An 18341-nucleotide genomic window follows, 5' to 3' on the forward strand; every position below is an offset into this window, starting at 1 on the left:
TTATTTATTAGTGTCACAAGTAGGCTTACATAAACACTGCAATGAAGTTCCTGTGAAAATCCCCCGTCGCCATACTCCGGCACCTGTCCAGGTACACAAGGAAGAATTTAGCCAATGGCCAATGCACCTAACCAGTACATCTTTCAGACTGTGGGAGGAAACCAGAGCACCTGGAGGAAACCCACGCAGACATGGGGAGAACATGCAGACTCCACATAGACAGTGATCCAAGCGGGAATTGAACCTAGGTCCCGGGGGTTGTGAGGAGCAGTGTAAATCGATGTAGCAATTGTTCAATGGAGGGATCTTGAGGCTTGCATTTAGCGTAACACTTCTAGAAAGCTTCAACTTCCAAATCTTGCACAGGGTTCTTCCATACAGGCTTGCTGCTTTCCGAGTTCTGTCCTAGACTGTGTATTGACCAAGGACTATGTACATTACTCTGCGAACGGTGTTACTCTCCAATGGTGAGCACTGCTGCTGCCTCACACCTCCAGGGACCTGGGTTCGATTCCCAGCTTGGGTCACTGTCTGTGTGGAGTTTGCAAGTTCTCCTGGTGTCTGCATAGATTTCCTCCCACAATCCAAAGATGTGCAAGTTAGGTGCATTGGCCATGCTAAATTGCCCATTAATCTCCCAGGATGCGTAGGTTAGAGGGATTGGTGAGATAAATATGTGGGGTTGCGGGGATGGTGCCTGGGTGGGATTGTGGTCGGTGCAGACTCGATGGGCCAAATGGCCTCCTTCTGACTGTAGGGTTTCTATGATTCTTGGTGACTGTGGATCCTTTTCTGTGTTGAGCCACTTACCCTACAGTGCATTGTAGGTACCAGTCATTGTGATACAACACAACCTCACACCTTACAATTCTTGCACAATCTCGGTCTGTCCCATGTGAAGGAAATGGTGGTGGCACTGGATTTCTGGTGCTTCTGTTGTGTGATATATTTTCTTCTCTTCCTTGTGTTCTCTATTCAGCATCTCTTCCACCGACCATGTTATCATATGTGTTTTTGTACTTTGCTATTGGTACGACCATTTCAGCAATCTTGTTCTGATGTGTAATCTCTGCCCGAATTGCTGCTTTGTCTAGTTCTCCCCAGCACATCTCCTTCAGCTGAGTGGCTTCATTTACCAATCTCTTCCTTTTGTCTTCCCTGTTAACCAATCTTCTGCTCAGACCTCAGTTGTTCTTTATTCCACAGCATCTGCTTTCACAATCTATTCAGTTTATCCCTGAGTTTCTTCGAAGGTGAATCCATCATTCTCTTCTCACAATATTTAATAACACAGGCGACACGGTGGCACAGTGGCTAACACTGCTGCCTCACAGCACCAGGTAATCCGGTTCAATTCCGGCCTTGGGTGACTGTCTGTGTGGAGTTTGCACATTCTCCCTGTGTCTGCATGGGTTTCCTCCGGGTGCTCCAGTTTCCCCCACAGTTCAAAGATGCACAGGTTAGGAGGAATTAACCATGCTAAATTGCCCCTTAGTGTCCCAAGGTGTGTAGTTTAGAACAAAGAACAAAGAACAATACAGCACAGGAACAGGCCCTTCTGCCCTCCAAGCCTGCACCGATCATGTGTTCCTAACTAGAACATCCGTTTATATTCCCATGTGGCTATCTAGATAAGTCTTAAATGATCCTAGCATGTCTGCCTCAACCACCTTGCTTGGTAGTGCATTCCAGGCCCCCACCACCCTCTGTGTAAAATACGTCCCCCGCGTACCCGTATTGAACCTTGCCCCCCCCTTACCTTGAACTTGTGACCCCTTGTGTTTGTCATTTCAAACCTGGGAAAACCTTCCAACTGTTCACCCTATCTATGCCCTTCATAATTTTATAAACTTCTATTAGGTTGCCCCTCAACCTCCGTCTTTCCAGGGAGAACAACCCTAGTTTATTCAATCTCACCTCATAGCTAATACCCTCCATAACAGGCAACATCCTGGTAAACCTTTTCTGCACTCTCTCCAAAGCCTCCACGTCCTTCTGGTAGTGTGGCGACCAGAACTGGATGCAGTATTCCAGATGTGGCCTAACCAACGTTCTATATAACTGCAACATCATATGCCAACTTTTATACTCTATGCCCCGTCCAATAAAGGCAAGCATGCCATATGCCTTCTTCACCACCTTTTCCACCTGGGCTGCCACCTTTAAGGATCTGTGGCCTTGCACACCCAGATCCCTCTGTGTGTCTATACTCCTGATGGTTCTGCCATTTATTGTATAGTTCCCCCCTGCATTAGATCTACCAAAATGCATCACTTCGCATTTATCTGGATTAAATTCCATCTGCCATTTCTCCGCCCAACTTTCCAGCCGATCTATATCCTGCTGTATTCTCCGACAATGTTCATCACTATCTACTATCCAGCAATCTTTGTGTCATCCGCAAACTTACTAATCAGACCAGCTACATCTTCTTCCAAATCATTTATATATATCACAAACAGCAGAGGTCCCAGTACAGAGCCCTGCGGAACACCACTAGTCACAGACCTCCAATCAGAAAATGACCCCTCCACTGTTACCCTCTGTCTTCTATGGCCAAGCCAGTTCTGTACCCATCTAGCTAGTTCACCTTTGATCCCGTGAGATTTAACCTTTTGCACCAGCCTGCCATGAGGGACCTTGTCAAACGCTTTACTAAAATCCATGTAGACGACATCCATGGCCCTTCCCTCATCAATCATTTTTTAATTCCTCAAAAAACTCAACCAAATTTGTGAGGCATGACCTCCTTGTACAAAAAAATCATAGGTGGATTATGTAGGTGGATTGGCCATGCTAAATTGCCGTTTAGTATCCAAGATGTGCAGGTTAGGTTGATTGGCCATGCTAAATTGCCCCTTTGTGACTTAAGATGTGTAGGTTAGGGGGATTGGCCATGATAAATTTTCCCTTAGTGTCCCAAGATGTGTAGGTTGGGGGGATTGGTGGCTTAAGTGTGCAGGGTTACGTGGATAGGATGGGGGATGGACCTGGATAAGATGCTCTGTCGGAGAGTCGATGTAGATTTGATGGGCCAAATGGCTTCCTCCTGCATTGCTGGGATTCCAACACTCTCCCTCCCCGTGTTATACATGTTTTCAGAGAACTGCCACATTCCTTTTGTTGTAGTTGCAACAAACACGACTTGCACGATCATTATTTCTTCCTTCTTCTTGTTATATTTATTAGACAATTCTCTTGAATTGCTAACTTGTTCCAGCAGTTGTGTTCTTTCTTTGGGTTTCTCCATGGCTATGTCCTCCATAACATCCTCGAATGCCAGACGGTTTCTGCCTCTCTGCAGAATGATAATTTCACCGGCTCATTTGTATATTCCACACAACTGGTAGATAGATCATTCAATTGGATCTCTAGAGGATTCCCAATCATGACTTTGGTCCAATGGCTGCTTCAAACAGTATGGTGACCCTTGCAGTAGGTGATACAGGATGTCCCACATTAGCGCAATCGGTCAAATCCTTGAGTTGCTTCTCTCTTGGTGAGGGCACGAGCAGTGCTCTCACCAATCACAAAACTGAGAGCATCCATTACATGGGATTTCCTTGGCTCTATGGATAGGTTCATAGATAGATAGATAGACAGACAGACAGACAGACAGACAGACAGACAGACAGACAGATAGACAGATAGACAGATAGATAGATAGATAGATAGATAGATAGATAGATAGATAGATAGATAGATAGATAGATAGATAGATAGATAGATGGATAGATAGATAAGTAGGTTCATAGATAAATTGATAGATAGGTTCATAGACAGATAGACATATTCATAGATAGGTTCATGGATAGATAGATAGATAGATAGATAGATAGATAGATAGATAGATAGATAGATAGATAGATAGATAGATAGATAGATAGATAGATAGACAGACAGACAGACAGACAGACAGACAGACAGACAGACAGACAGACAGACAGACAGACAGACAGACAGACAGGCAGCCATAGAGAGGTAGATAGGTAGGTTCATGGATAATAGATATAGATAGGTTCATAGATAGACAGACAGACAGATAGACAGGCAGATATAGATAGATCGATAGGTTCATAGATAGATAGAGAGACAGACAGGGTGGCACAGTAGCACAGTGGTTAGCACTGCTGCTTCACTGCTCCAGGGACCTGGGTTCGATTCCCGGCTTGGGTCACTGTCTGTGTGGAGTTTGCACATTCTCCTTGTGTCTGCGTGGGTTTCCTCCGGGTGCTCCGGTTTCCTCCCACAGTCCAAAGATGTGCGGGTTGGGTTGATTGGCCATGCTAAAATTGCCCCTTAGTGTCCTGAGATGCGTAGGTTAGAGGCATTAGCGGGTAAATGTGTAGGGATATGGGGGTAGGGCCTGGATGGGATTGTGGCCGGTGCAGACTCGATGGGCCAGATGGCCTCTTTCTGCACTGTAGGGATTCTATGATTCTATGAGACAGGCTGACAGACAGGCAGATATAGATCGATAGGTTCATAGATAGGTAGATTCATGGATAGTAGATAGAGAGGATAGGCTCATAGATTCATGGATAGTAGATCGGTAGATAGGTTCATAGATGGATAGATTCATGGATAATAGATAGATAGGTTCATAGATAGATAGATAAGTTCATAGATAAATTCATAGATAGATGAAATCCAAGATGGCACCGGAGTGAGGCGACTTCTTGCAAGCTGTGCCCAGCATACCTTCTAATTCAATTTTTTGCTCTTGTTCTATGCTTCTAAAACTTCATTCTAACTCTTTTACCACATTCCGCACTCTCTCGTTTCCTTCTCTATGAACGGTATGTTTTGTCTGTATAGTGCGCAAGAAACAACACTTTTCACTGTATGTTAATACACGTGACAATAATAAATCAAATCAAATCAAAATCAAAGATAGATAGATGGACGTTCAGTGTGAGAGAGGGAGGACAGGTGAAACAGAGAGGGAGAATGATAGAGATACACAGACACATGGATGGACAGAACAAGAGAACATGCTATGACCTCTGTAGCTGAGTTCCATTTGTGCTTATTCTCTCAAAACTTTTTCACCTTTTATTCACACCTTCCTGCTCTCACTCCAGTTCCTTCACCGCCATGGGCAGCATGGTGACACAGTGGTTAGCACTGCTACCTCACAACGCCAGGGACCCAGGTTCGATTCTCAGCTTGGGTCACTGTGTGGACTTCTCCCCGTGCCTGCGTGGGTTTCCTCCGGGTCCTCCAGTTTCCTCCTACAGTCTGAAAGATGGACTAGTTATGTGCATTGCCGTGCTAAATTCTCCCGCAGTGTACCCGAACAGGGGCCGGAGTGTGGCGAATAGGGGATTTTCCACAGTAACTTCATTGCAGTGTTAATGTAAGCCTACTTCTGACACTAATAAACTAAAACTACATTTCCTAGCCACCTCCACCTTTTCCATCATTCTTTTTTCCTCAGCTTTGATGTAGCCGAATCATTTCTCATTCAGATTAGGGTCACAAAGTTGTTCTCTAATTTTCTATTTTCTGTACTTCTTGGTGAAGTTTATCCAACTCTTTTTTTCTTCACTCTTACTTCTTCTGCTGTGGCTTTTCCTATTTTCTGACTGATTCCAGCTACATTGTTTGCTTGTTATGACATGTCATCTCAGGTTCCTTCTCTGCCTGAATTGCTGCTTTATCTAGCTCTCTCCAGGCCAGCACGATGGCACAGTGGTTAGCACTGCTGCCTCACTGCACCAGGGACCCTGGTTCAATTCTGGCCTCAGGTCACTGTCTGTGCAGAGTCTGCACATTCTCCCCGTGTCTGCATGGGTTTCCTCCGGGTGCTCTGGTTTCCTTCCACAGTCCGAAGATGTGTTGGTTGGGTAGATTAGAGGGTAAATACTTGGGGTTACAAGGTTGAGACTTGCCTGGGATGCTCTGTTGAAGAGTCGGTGCAGACGCAATGGGCCAAATGGCCTCCTTCTGCACTATAGGGATTCTATGATTCATTGCTACAACTCTCAAGGAACATCTCATTTTAATGCAAAAAGATGGGGCACAACATTTAGTGTCTTCCATTGCTGATTTTCTGTGGTCTTTCACTGCCCTCCTCCAGGTAGTGCTAAGTGGTACTCATACAGACACACACGCACACACAGACACACACATGTACACACACATGTATGTACACACACACATGTACACACACACACTCACATGCACACATACATACACATGTATACACACACACGTACACACAGCTAGACACACACACAAACATATACACACACACGGACATACACACACACACACGTACACACAAACACACGTACACACGCACATACACACAGTGATACAGACCCACACACAATGATTATATCCAGAAACATGCACAGTGATACAGACCCACACACACAGTGATACAGACCCACACATTTGATTATATACAGAGACACACAGAGAGTGATACAGACCCACACACACTGATTATATGCAGAGATGTGTGTTTGATGTTCCGAGATCAGTTTGCCCTATTTTAACCCCCACCACCACATTATGGTCGATCACTCTCTCTCCTTCCCCCCCATCCCCTCCCCAGCTCCCACCCACCCGGCCACTTTTTCCTCCTCCTCTGCAATTGGCATTTCCTTGTTTTCTGAAGAATTAACCCTTTCTTCTCCAGTAGAGCCCTGAAATATTCATGAACATATCAGAGTCGGCCAGTCCACATATCCTGGGGCTATTGTAAGAATCCACTTCAAACACTGGCATTCCTGACTGATAATCACACACAGAGAAATGATTTTGCAGTGCTTCTTATAAGACGACTTTGAAAGTCGAAAGTACAGCTTGTAACACTTGAACCCCAGGGTGTAGTGTCAGTTGATGGGATGTTTGATTCCACACATCCACCCAAACAGCGATACCTGACAAGTGAGGGAATAGAATCCCTTATTGTCATCGTGAAGATTGAAGGATAGAAATAGAGAGATAGGTAGAGATTGATCGATAGTGACAGATGGGCAAATGAGAGAGGTGGATAGATCAGAGGAGCAGAGGGAGAGAGAGGCAGATAGAGCTCAACAGGGAGGGATAGAGGGATGCAGAGAAACCGAGGGAAGCGGAGATAGAAATCAAAATAGGTCGCGAGATTTGGAGAGCGATAGAGGGAGAAAGGGACATTGTGATAGATAGAGGACCCAGGCAGAGGGATCTGGGTGTCTTTGTTCACGAATCGCAAAAGGTCGGTATGCAGGTGCAGCACGTAATGAAAAGGTAAATGGGATGTTAGCATTTATTGCAAAGGGACTGGAGTATAAAAGTAGAGAAGTGTTGTTGCGATTGTACAGGATGTTCATGAGACCACATCTGGAGTATTGTGTCCAGTTTTTGTCTCCTTACTTGAGGCAGGATGTGGTGGCATTGGAGGCAGTTCAGAGGAGGTTCACCAGATTGATTCCGGGGATGAAAGGGTTGACGTATGAGGAGGGCGACACGGTGGCACAGTGGTTAGCACTGCTGCCTCACAGCGCAGTGACCCGGGTTCAATTCCAGCCTCGGATCACTGTCTGTGCGGAGTCTGCACGTTTCCTCCGTGTCTGCGTGGGTTTCCTCCGGGTGCTCCGGTTTCCTCCCACAGTCCAAAGATGTGTGGGTTCGGTGAATTGGCCGTGTTAAATTACCCCTTAGGATCAGGGGGATTAACAGGGTAATTACGTGGGGCTACGGGGATGGGGCCTGGATGGGATTGTGGTTGGTGCAGGCTTGATGGATCAAATGGCCTCCTTCTGCTCTAAAGAATTCTTTGAGAGATTAAACAGTTTGGGCTTGTACTGCCGAGAGTAGGGAAGGATGAGAGGGGATCTGATCGAGGTATATAAAATGCTCAAAGGGATCATTAAAATTCACGTAAACCAAATGCTTCCTCTTCTGGGGCAATCTAGAACAAGAGGTCACGGGTACAGGTTGCAAGGCAGTAGATTTAAAACTGAGATCAGGAGGAACTCCTCTCGCAGAGGGTGGTGCATTTGTGGAACTCACTGCCCCATAAAGCGGTGGAGTTTGAATCATTACATCTTTCAAGAAGGAGATAGATATATTTCTGATAAAGAAAACAGGGTTAAAGGGATATGGAGAACAGGTGGGGAAGTGGATTTGAGACCAGGGGGAGATCAGCCATGATCTGATTGAATGGCGGAGCAGGCTCGAAGGGCTGAATTTGCATACTCCTGCTCCTATGTTTATGATTGATAGAGAGGAAGAGGGAACTTTCAACAAGTGAAGATAAATGAGAAATATAGCAAGGTAAGTAGAGGGAGGAATGTCTTATGGTCTGATGGAATAGAGTTGGTGTTTCAGGTAGATAAGTAAGGTGACATGAAGGGAAAGATTGAGGGAGGTGAAATGTGAGACAACGACAGGGAGAGTGAGAACGAGGTAGAGATAGAGAGATTGACAGAGAGAGGAATAGAGAGAATGCTAGAGAGAGGCTAACAAGAGGAAGAGACACAGATAGATAGATAGGTCAACAGCGAGAGATGGAAATATGGAAGGAGGTAGAAAGATAGAGAGCACAAGGGATAGAGAGAGGGAGAGAGGTACGGGGGAGAGAGGAAGAGAAAATGAGATAGACAGATGAATAGATAGATTGACATTTCGTGAGAGATAAAGGCTCAGACAGATATGTCAGTCGGGGGTAAGGCAGAGCAAGAGAAGGAGAGATATGTTGAGAAAGAAATATGGAATTTACATATTAATATTACAATATAAGATATATGTCGTTGACACATTACATATTCACTTTGTACCCGCACCTCGGACAAATGCGAGGTGATGCATTTTGGTAGATCCAATTCAAGTGGGAGCTATAAAGTAAATGGCAGAAGCATCAGGAGTATAGACACACAGAGAGATCTGGGAGTACAGGTCCACAGATCCTTAAACGTGGCAGCACAGGTGGAAAAGGTGTTGAAGAAAGCATATGGCATGCTTGCCTTCATCAGCCGGGGCATCGAGTATAACAGTTGGCAAATTATGTTACAGTTGTATAAAACGTTGGTTAGGCCACATTTGGAATACTGTGTCCAATTCTGGTCACCACGCTACCAGAAGGACGTGGAGGCTTTGGAGAGAGTGCAGAAAATGTTTACCATGATGTTGCCTCGTATGGAGGGGATTTAACTCAGAGGAAAGATTGAATAAACTGGGATTGTTCTCGCTGGAAAGACAGAAGGTGAGGGGCGACCTGATAGAAATTTATAAAATTATGAGAGGTATAGATAGGATGAACAGTTGGAAGCTTTTTCCCAGGGCAGAAATGACAATTACAAGGGGGCACAAGTTCAAGATAAGGGGGGAAAAGTTCAGTGGAGATGTGCAGGGGAAGTTTTTTACACAGAGGGTGGTGGGGCCTGGAATGCACTGCCAAGTGAGGTGGTTGAGCAGTTACATTAGCCACGTTTGAGACTTATCTTGATAGGCATATGAACAAATGGGGAATAGAGGGATATAAGCTGTTGGTTAGATAGGTAAACGTGATTGATGCAGGCTTGAAGGGCCAAAGGGTCTGTTCCTGTGCTGTACTGTTCTTTGCTCTTTGTTCTTTACATAATTGGTATAGCAGATGTGGAGTGTGTGACCATGTTTCAGGTACCGCATTCATTGCATGATCATGATTCTAAACCATCTTCAATTGTGTGTGTTCATGAATCTGGTGTGATCTAGTGTGTGTCTGGGGACACAATAGACTGTACAGAGACTGTGTGCGTGTGTGTGTGCATTCAGATAACTAGTGCAGTATACACAGTATGTGCATAAAAGGAAAATACTATGTAAGAAAAAGAATCAGCTTAACTTTTACTAATTGAGATATTTAAACATGATAAGGTACACTGCTTAACAGCTATCTATCTCTATGGCTCCAATTTAAGAACTATCCCCATACACACATACATTCTTCTTCAGAATCAGTTAGCACAAAACATATAGTTCATGTGGCTGTTCGGTTTCCAGCCTTTTAACACCACTGGACTGAGATCCCGAAAAACACCTTCTAACTCCCATACAGCGGTCTCCAGAGAAAGATTTAACTTCAAGCAGAGGACTTCAGGGAAAGAGACCTATTTTCTGGCAGATCCCATTTTCTAATCTTCAGAGAATGAAAGAGTTACTTCTCTCTTCAGCTCCCAAGCAGCAACTGAACTGGGTTTCTTTCTGTGAGCCTTGCCCCACCTCGTCACATGACTTTTCCTGTCAATTAACATAATCAATCCCCACTCTGAAAAGCCCTAGGGGTAAACACTGAAATAACAGATCTGCATCAGCCCAGATTAAAAGCAAACATTCCAACAACTGGAACCAATTATGCTTCTGCAGCATCAACATATAGGCTGCCGGTTACAGACAAAGCGACTCCGCTACATAGAACTGACTGCTAAAAACCATCCTGCACAGGAAACATGACACAAATACATTTCTTAAAGGCACAGTATTTGTAATAGGCCTTCGGAGGCAGAAGTCCCTTTGCTAAAAGCTCTTTATTTACAATTAAAGCAGCAATACACAGAGTGCTAGCTTTCAGCAGTCTACTTTTGGAAGTGCCAGAGGAACTGACAGTCCCGGTTCAATACAAGGAAAAGACTCCCTAATCAGGGAGTTCATATTCCAATCGGCCACCCTCAATGGCCTGATTGAAGTCATTACAGAATTGTCACACCTCCCCCCTTAAAAATGAACTATCAACATGCAAAGGGGGCTTCATTTTTCAAAACCTCTAGTTTAACACTATTAGTAGTCTACAATACACACACACACACACATACACACACACGTTTTGCTAAATCTAAGCATACAAATGTAACAGTAGTCTAGTCCATTTCAGTCCTTTTCTTCCACTATTGAACATACCTTCATCCTTCATCACATTCATGACAAAATATGGACAACCATATTCTCTCTTCCTGCCACATGTGTAATTTTCAAATTAAATGGCTATAATAATAAATTCCATCTAAACAGTCTTGCAATTATATTCATAAATTTCTCCAAAAGCATCAATGGATTATGATCAGAGTGAGCACAAATGTCTCCAATGAATTACCGGCAATATAAATGTTGCAACGCCAACACCAAACTCAAAGACTCTTTCTCAACAGTTGAATATTTCTTTTGATGACCATTTAGCTTTTTTCAAAAAATCCCCAAAGGCCTTTTGGCTCTCCCATCATCTTCTTGTAATAGTATAGCACCAACACTCGCATCAACGGACATCTTGAATAGCTTTGCATAATTTGGTGTGTCTAACAGCAGGCTGGCAAAAACCTGACATTCCGCCGTCCACTGAAATTTGCAAAGCTTTTTCAGCAGGTCAGTCAGTGGAGCAGCCATGCTGCTAAAATTCAGCATGAATCTCCTGTAAAAGCAACTCAGGCCAGGAATCTCAGTATTCCCTCAGTACGGAATGGGGAATCCCCCAATAACTTGTATTTTCACATCAAGACCAATTGAATGGCTGAGGAACATGATTTGGGATTTTGCAAACTCACTTTTAGCCAGGATTTTCCACCAAGCCCGGCCCCTGAAGCCGATCGAACTATTCCGCCAGATGCTTCAAATCTTCCTTCCTCATCTGAATAAAATACACCAGGCCGTCTTATGTGCACAGCACAATTGGATAATCCTGAAATGACCTTATTGGTTTACCTTTGAAATGATTAGGATATGAATCTCAACTTGTAACTGCATTGACCTTTCCAGCGTCTACCCACAATCATTGAGTATCGTCTGGCTTTGGTGCCATCACTATGGAGCAGCTCCATTCACTGCAACTCATTTCAATTGTCATTTTTAAACATACTTTTAATCTATGTTTGTACCTGTGACAACTTTAGAGGGTTAACCTTTAAGGATGTTGCTTAATTGGAACAGTATTTCTTACATTTATATCGTGCATAATTATTTTAGTACTTCCAAACTTATTCCAACATATATCTCCATGCGATTGTAATAACGCTTTCAGGTCATTTTGATTTTCCCCCAGAAGGTAACTCAATAATTTATTCCAATTTCTGAAAACTTCCTTATTATCCAATTTAATTTCAGGAACGTTAATTTTTGAATCATCTGGATTTGTTCTTCACTCTGAGTTGTAACAACTAACACATCCTACTTCTGCTTTCCTTCCCCATCAAAATAGCCTTTGAGCATATTCACATGACACATTCCGTGAGCTTCCCTTCCATCCAGTCTTCTTATCAAATAATTCACCTCATTCAATTTCCTTTCAATTTGATAATGTCTACTAAACCTTGCTTTTAAACATTCACCTACTACTCATAGTATTACTAATACTTTATCCCCATCAGCAAAACTACGAATTTTTGATTTCTTATCCATTTCCTGTTTCATCACATGCTGTGCCACTTTTAAATACTGTCTATCCAACTCACCCACTCTTTTTAATCTCTCCCTAAAATTTGACACATAGTCTAATAATGCAGTCTCAGAACGTTTCACTCTTTTCTCTTTAATCAATTTAAATGGTCCTCTTACCTTACCCCATGACTAAAAATCAATTCAAATGGACTGAACTTAGTTGTTTGGTTAGGTGCACCCTAATTGCAAAAGTCTGTATATGACCTGTTTGTGAACACAAGTCCTCACTCACCTGGTGAAGGAGCCTGAGTCTCCAAAAGCTAGTGCTGCCAAATAAACCTGTTGGACTTTAATCCGGTGTTGTGAGACTTCTTACTGTGCCCACCCCAGTCCAACGCTGGCACCTCCACATCATTCTGGAGAGTACACAGTTGATTTTAATTGTTTTATTCCTAAACTATCCATAACTTCCTTGAATACCTTTGATGTAAAATTTGATGCTTGATCTGATTGTCTTTCTGTGGGTAGTCCATGTCCAGTAAAACATTCAAGCATCTCCTCTACAACCCTTTTAGCTATAATATTGTGCAATGAAATGGCCTCTGGAAATCTAGTAGACACATCCATTATGGCCAATAGATATTGATTCCCTTTTTTTGTTTTAGAGAGGGGTCCTAAGCAATCAAATAAGACCCTTGTAAAATGTTCCTCAAATGCTGGAATGAGTATTAAGCATTCTGGTTTAATCACCGCTTGGGGTTTCCCTATTATCTGGCATGTGTGACGTGGCTGTCAAAATTCAACCATATCTTTATGCAGTCCAGGCCAATAAAAATGTTTTTGTGTTTTGGCCTGCGTTTTCCTTAATCCCAAATGATCTCCTACTGGAACCTCATGTGTTTCCCGCAACACCTCCTTTCCATAATCCTACTGGCAATACAACTTGATGAACTTCTGCTCACTTTTCATCCAAATGAATTTGTAAAGATCTCTATTTCCTCATTAAGATATTATTTTCAAAATAAAAACATCCCAGTATACGCACAGATTCTTCTTCTGTGCATGCTTTCTGATACAACCGTTTTATCTCCACATCTTTCTGTTGTAATTCTGCCAACTTTCCTGAACTAAAGATATCCACTTTGTCCTTCACCTATTCTTGTTCTTCCTCAACCATCTGTTCAAAATGATTTTGGCCAACTGAACTCCAACTTCTTTACCTTTACTCTTTGATTTCTCCTCTTGTCTTAACCTGTGGCTTTATGGCTTCGTTACTACACAATCAGGAAAAATGCCAGGATATGCTTCTTGTAACACTTCAGCTGTTTGATTTTATTCATATTTTTCAACCACAGTAGCATCACTCCCACCTGTGATCCAGCTATACCATTACCCAAGATAAACTGTATTCCTGGACAAGATAATTTCTCTATTACTCCTACCACTACTTCGCCACTTTTTACTGGACTCTCCAACCTCACCTTATATAATGGAACACTACTTTTCTCACCATATATTCCACATATTACTAATGAAGTTGCATGTATTCCATCCACCATGTATTCCACATATTACCAATTTTCCTGGCAATACTCTTTCTGAACTACATAATTCCTCATCTCTTACCATCAAAGATTGACTTGCTCCCATATCTCTTAAAATCTTAACTTGTTTCCCTACTCCTCCTGATATACATGAGTAAACTTTACCTACATATATACATTCTTTAAAGAGGTCTGGCACTTTCTTATCAATCAACCCCTGACCAAGCTCAACATTTTTTTGCACCTCTTTAGTTTCAGTGGAGTTTCCTATACCACTTTAATAAACCCCACTGTCTCATCCTGTTTTACCGCATCTGTCTTCCCAGTGCTTTTCTTAAACCACCAACACTGTGACTGTGTGTGTTCTATTTTATGATGTGGAGATGCCGGTGTTGGACTGGGGTAAACACAGTAAGAAGTCTCACAACACCAGGTTAAAGTCCAACAGGCTTAGTTGGTAGCACAAGCCACTAGCTTTCGTCTGTGTCGATAGTGTCGCTCCAAAAGCTAGTGGCTTGTGCTACCAACTAAACCTGTTGGACTTTAACGTGGTGTTGTGAGACTTCTTACTGTCCTACTTGATTACAGTGAAAACATCTAAGGATTTTTTATTTCTCTTCCACTGTCAGTGGTTTCCTTTTTAACCTGAGGTACACTATCTTTACTATCTCCCATGAGATCTCATTTACTCATCCCACCTGAGGATATCTCTTTTCCTCAGTTTCTATCTGTTGCAGATTGAAATTGGTGTTGGAAACCAAACTTTGATTTATGAACAAATTCATAATCACCTGCCATTTCTGCTGCTAACCTCACAATTTTAACCCTCTGCTTTTCCACATGAGTTTGGAGTAGCACGGTGGCACAGTGGTTAGCACTGCTGCCTCACAGCACCAGGGACCTGGGTTCAATTCCCAGCTTGGGTCATCGTCTGTGCGGAATCTGCACATTCTCCCTGTGTCCGGGTGCTCTGGTTTCCTCCCACAGTCCGAAAGACGTGCTGGTTAGATGTATTGGCCTTGCTAAATTCTCCCTCAGTGTACCTGAACAGGTCAGAGTCTGGCGATGAGGGGATTTTCACAGTAACTTCATTGCAGTGTTAATGTAAGCCTACTTATGACATTAATAAATAAACTCTAAAACTTTAACCACTACTTCAGGACGTGAATTTTTAAACTCCTCCAAAATAACCGTTTCTCTAAGAGCTTCATACATCTGGCCTATTTTCAATGCCCTTATCTACCAATCAAAATTACTTTGTTTGATTCTTTCAAATTCCATATACATTTGACCAGGTTCTTTCCTTAGATTGCAAACCCGTTGCCTGTAGGCTTCTGGCTCTAGTTCATTTGCACTTTAAATATCTTGTTTTTACCTGATCATAATGTCTAGATACCTCCTCTGATTGTAATGCAAACACCTCACTAGCTCTACCTACCAATTTTGTTTGAATCAACAATAGCCCCATGGTCTGTGGCCCTTTCATTTATTTAGCTGCTTTCTCAAATGAAATGAAAAAGGCCTCTACATCTTTCTCATCAAACCTTGGCAATGCTTGGATATATTTAAAAGTCCCTCACTAGTCCTTTGACTACAATAGGTTTGCTCTTCCTAACTGCCTCATCACAGTCCCAAATTTTACCTTTACCTCCGGCATTCTAATTTGACATGCACTTCTCCATTACAATTTCTGAAGTTCAAATTCTCTCTCCCTTTCCCTTTCCTCTCTTTCTTTTTGTTCTGCCAGGACTATTCTTTCTTTGTCGTTTTCCATTGCCTGTAATTCAAACAGTTTTAATTCTGTTGCTCTTTATCCCTCTCTCTCGTTTGTTTGCTACTCACTTTCTTTTGCTTCTAATTCAAGCTGTTTCATTTCCAATTGAATTTTAGCCATTTTCAATTATTCTGGCTGTGTTTCGGGGAATTTTAAACGCTGAGCGATCACTGCAGTTACCTCCACCTTCCTCACCCCTTCAGGCAAAGTCAGCTGCAGCTTGTTTTCCAACTATAAAAGCTTTGCTTTAACCACCTTTTCTAAATCACCCCAAGTGACTTCTTCCACACCCATAAAACTTTTACCCACTGAATGAGCCATTATTCCACAAGGCACTCCCTATTTAAATGAACTGAATGCAACACCAAAAAGCAAATACAAATATTCACAAGACTCACTGTCTTTGAGTCCAATAATCCTCAAACCCAAACAAGGAATTATAGATTTTAATCCCAGTTAAGACCCTAATTTTTTAGGGATCTGATCAGAAACTCTAAGGTATTTTATGAAGTTAGCCTCGACACCAACTTTTTTTGATTTTGACATTAGTGTGAACATCATTCCAGGTGCAATTCTACTAGGAAGCTGTTTTTAAAACAAACTTTATTTAAGAACAAAGTTGAAATATAACAAAAAGAGTCAGCATTATTTTTACGAATTGAAGTATTTAAACATCTCATGGTATATTTCTTAACAGCTATCTGTCTCTATAGTTCCAATTTAAGCAATATCCTCACAGACATACATCCTTCTTCAGACTCAATAAGCACAAGACATGAAGCTCATGTGGATGCTAGCTTTCCAGTCTTTTAATACCTCTGGACAGAGATCCAGAAAGACAAATGTCTTCTGACTCCCATATAGCAATCTCCAGAGAAAGATCTAACTTCAAACTGCAGAACTTTGGAGAAAGAGGCCGGTTATGGACAAAATGGCACTGATACATAGAACTGACTGCTAAAAAAAAAACCTGCACAAGAAACATGACATAAATACATTTCTTAAGGGCACAGTATTATCACAACATTCTGTATCTGTGCGTGTGTACATGTGCTCAGATACCCGTGTACTATACACAGTCTGTGTTTGTGTGTGTGTGTTAAGGTTCCTGATGCATACATACAATCTATATATGTGTGTATTCAAATATATGGTGTAATATATACAGTCTGTAAGTATTTTTGTGTTTAGAAACCTGGTGCAGTATACATAGTTTGTGTGTGTGTGTGTGTTTGTTTATGTGTGTGTATGTATGTGTTCAGAGACCTGGAGCAAGATATGCAATCTGGCCATATGTGTTAAGATACTTGTTGCAATACATGCAGTCTGTGTTGGCATGTTTGTGTGCATGCATATGTGTACACATGTTCAAATACTTGGTGCAGTATGCACAGACTGTGTGTATCAGTTCAGATATCTGGTGCAGTATACTCAGTCTGTGTGTGATCAGATACCTAGTGCAATATACATAGCCTGTGTGTGTGCATGTGTATGTGTGTGCATGTGAGTTCAGAGACCTGGTTCAGTATACATTGTGTGCATAGTTGTGTGTGTGTCTATGTGTTCAGAGACCTGGTACACGATACACAGTTTGTGTGTGTGTTTGTGCATGAGAGCGTACATGTGCATGTGTGTGTTCAGATTCCTAGTATAATAGTCACAGCATGTGTGTTTGTGTTGTTGTGTTCATATCCTGGTGCATTATACACAGCCTGTGTATGTGCATGCGTGTGTGTGTTCAGTATGCACTGTGAGCAGGATTTTCTGGCCACGTTCACTCCAAAACAGGAAAATCCCACCCGAGGTCAATTGACCTTTGCATAGTCTGCCCCCATCTTCTACAATTCCCGTGGTATGTGGGATGGGAAAATTCCCCTTGTATGTGTGTTCAGATAGCTGGTGCAACTTACACAGTCTGGGTGTGTGTTCAGATAGCTTGCACAATTTACACAGTCTGTGTGTGTGGGTGTGTGTGTGTATCTGTCTGTGTGTGTGTGTTTGTGTTCAGAGACCTTTTGCAGTATACACAATCTGTGTGTGTGTTCAGATACCTTGTGAAACTTACACAGTCTGTGTGTGCGTGGGTTTGTTTGTATCTGTCTGTCTGTGTGCGTTTGTGTTCAGAGACCGAGTGCATTTCACACAGTCTGAGTGTGTATAAGATACCCAGTGTAATATACACAGTCTGTCTGTGTGTATATTCAGATACTTTGTGCAATATACACAGTGTGTGTGTGTGTTTGTGTGCATGTGTGACTGTGTATGTGTTTGTATTCAAAGACCAGTGCATTGCACACAGCCTGCTGTGTGTATCCAGATACCCAGTGTAATATGCACACACTGTGTGTATGTTCAGATAATTTATGGCATATACACAGTCTGTGTGTTTGTGTGTATGTGTGTGTGTGTGTGTCTATTTGTGTGTGTGCATGTTCAGATACCTTGTGCAGTAAACACAGTCTGTGTGTGTGTCTCTCTGTGTGTGTATGGGTGTGTCTATTTGTGTGTGTGCATGCTCAGATACCTTGTGCAGTAAACAGTCTGTGTGTGTGTGGGGGGGGTCAGATACCTTGTGTCATATGCACAGTCTGTGTGTGTGTCTGTTTGCATGTGTGTGTGCTTGCATTCAGATTCCTGATGCAATATACACAGTGTGTGTGTTCAGGTACCTAGTGCAGTGTACA

This window comes from Mustelus asterias, chromosome 20, assembly GCF_964213995.1.
Source record: "Mustelus asterias chromosome 20, sMusAst1.hap1.1, whole genome shotgun sequence".
Classification (NCBI taxonomy): domain Eukaryota; kingdom Metazoa; phylum Chordata; class Chondrichthyes; order Carcharhiniformes; family Triakidae; genus Mustelus; species Mustelus asterias.